This window comes from Montipora foliosa, chromosome 12 (assembly GCF_036669935.1).
Source record: "Montipora foliosa isolate CH-2021 chromosome 12, ASM3666993v2, whole genome shotgun sequence".
NCBI lineage: Eukaryota > Metazoa > Cnidaria > Anthozoa > Scleractinia > Acroporidae > Montipora > Montipora foliosa.
Window position 1 is genome coordinate 13,824,964 of NC_090880.1, and position 2,500 is coordinate 13,827,463.

Here is a 2,500-nt window from a genome sequence, read left to right on the forward strand (position 1 = left end):
CAAGTGTATTGGGGAGGTATGCCCAGATGGCAGCACGACAAGAATGCCCATCATGCGTATGCTTCTTGGCCTCATTTCATATAACTGCGAGTTCTTTTCACATGACAATGTTACAAACCTGCGTGCCTCAGAGGATTACATTCAGTGGATGGAAACAATGTATGCTCACTTTGGGAACAAATGGGCATGTCTCCATAATGGACCAATGTGGTCCTATGACAAAGATGAAAATGATGAGGATACAAGGGACAGTGACAGTATTAATGAGAATGTTGTTGCTGCAGATGGTGGTCAAAAAAAGGATCAATTGGATCAGATAGATGATGGCAGTATTGTTTGTGCTGGTGAAGAATGTGAAGTTAGTGCAAGTCCTGAATTGATTACTCAGGCCATGTAAAGTGCTGACTGCTTGCCAAGTTTGCCAGGCAATGAAGGCAATGAAAAAAGTACCATGTCCAGGACAGTTGATGCAAACCGAATTGTTTTCCTGATTTGGTCAGGGATGACTACAGATGGCATCCCAGAATACCGTGAAGAAGCCTCAGTTGCCCAGGCTCTGGAGAACCAAGAAAGGCATGGAGTTACCTCTGTTAATTCAAAGAGATTGGAATCCCAAATTAAATAAGAAAATGATAAACATAAGGTTATGTGACTTACTGTTTACGTAATCCATGAGTTTGAGCCCTGAAAATGTGGGCTGTCATTTATGCTCAAATATACAGTACATAATATATGTAAGTGTAAAAAAGAAAAATTGCATGTAAAATAACAGGTTTGTTTCTCTCCTTTTGACGATTAATGGTGATAACAGTATTGACACACTCAGGTAGCTAATCACATCCCAGCTAAGAAAGCCAGGCATATAGTAATGTGTATTATATAGTTGTTGATCTTGATTTCTTTAAGTTTAAGGGTTATGATCTTACATGATATCAATTCCAAGGGATATACATGCATGCACACACACAAAAGAAGAAGAAAACATTAGCAAGACGAAACTCAGAAATATTTGTAATTTTATTTTCCTTTTCCCTGTGTTTGGACTAATCCTTGGACTTATGTTTGCAACTTTGTGTAAACAACGTTCTATTAAAAGTTTTGACCATTTCTCTTTTAAATCTTATTTTTAAATCCATTTTGGTTAAACTATTCACAGGCTTTTCAACAGATGGCGAGTTTGATTCCTTAAGGACAAAAGGCTCAAGAAGACCTGTGTCGGTCGTTCAGTTAAAGACAGATGCTCGGAGTGAAGCACGCTCAACATCTGTTAGGCAGATAGAACGGTTTCTTTTTCCCATTGTTGGCAAGTTCTTCACATTTTTTTCTATAGTTGATACTTGATTGTGATAAATGTATATTAGTGTATTTTGCAGGGAACATGTAAACAACATGTACATGTACCTTCCCACCTCTCCCACTTATAAACATTGAGTTCTGTTTTCCTTCCCATTAACAAGATGATAACACTGCCCTTGTGATGATGAAAAGTGGTTACTGACAAGAGTAATAACCAATTTGGGAAGCACTGGCTAAGATACTTTGGGCCATTTCTTTGGTCAAAACTATCGAGTAAGAACAGCGCCTTAACTTCCTTGTCAGCAGTTAAAGCAAATATCAGGAGGGAGAATCTGGCTACATTAATTAAAAAATAGCAGCTGCATAAACTGTCACCTTTGTAATTCTTAATCACGAGAGCTTAATTGTTATTTTATTATTATTGTCAAGTATAAATTAATATTAGTCATAAGTCTAGGTAATTCAACTTATTGTAAAAATTTCATTTTAATTTAATTTAGTCCTAATGTTATGTATCTATACACCTGTACTCAATATCTTGGTGGAATTTTAAGTGTCCCCGATTAGTAGACCACTTGTGGTCGGCTGGAAGAATTTTGACACGATTATTAAGTTAGCAACTGACATTAGAACTAATTACAGCATTTGGCTAAATTATACATCTCAAACAGGATTTCATAAAGGTATGTCACCTATGAGAGTCATAGTTGATTAGTTAACTGCAATTAAAAAGAAACACTGGGATAAGAATATTAGGGAAACATATTTGGAGTGTTTCCTTTTATTTTGTTTTGTAGGACGTGACAATTCTATTACAACATGTGTTCATCACAGTGCAGTACCACGAGAAGACATCTTGTGGCTACACTCATTCATGCAGGATAACAATGTTCCATTTGAGAAGGCCATCCATATTCTGCGAAGGACCCATTTCCCATTTAACTATGATCCATATCCATAGATTCCTGGTATAATGTCATTTTTACATTATAAGTTAACTTGTCTGCAGTGTGCTTTTATTATTATTATTATTATTATTATTATTATTATTATTATTATTATTATTTTATTATTATTTTTATTTCAACTATACTAACATTACTTACAAAAAACAATCCTCTATTATACTAGCATCACTTACAAAAATTACATTACTTACATTACGGGCTACTTACTCTACTAACAATACAATGCAATACTCTAC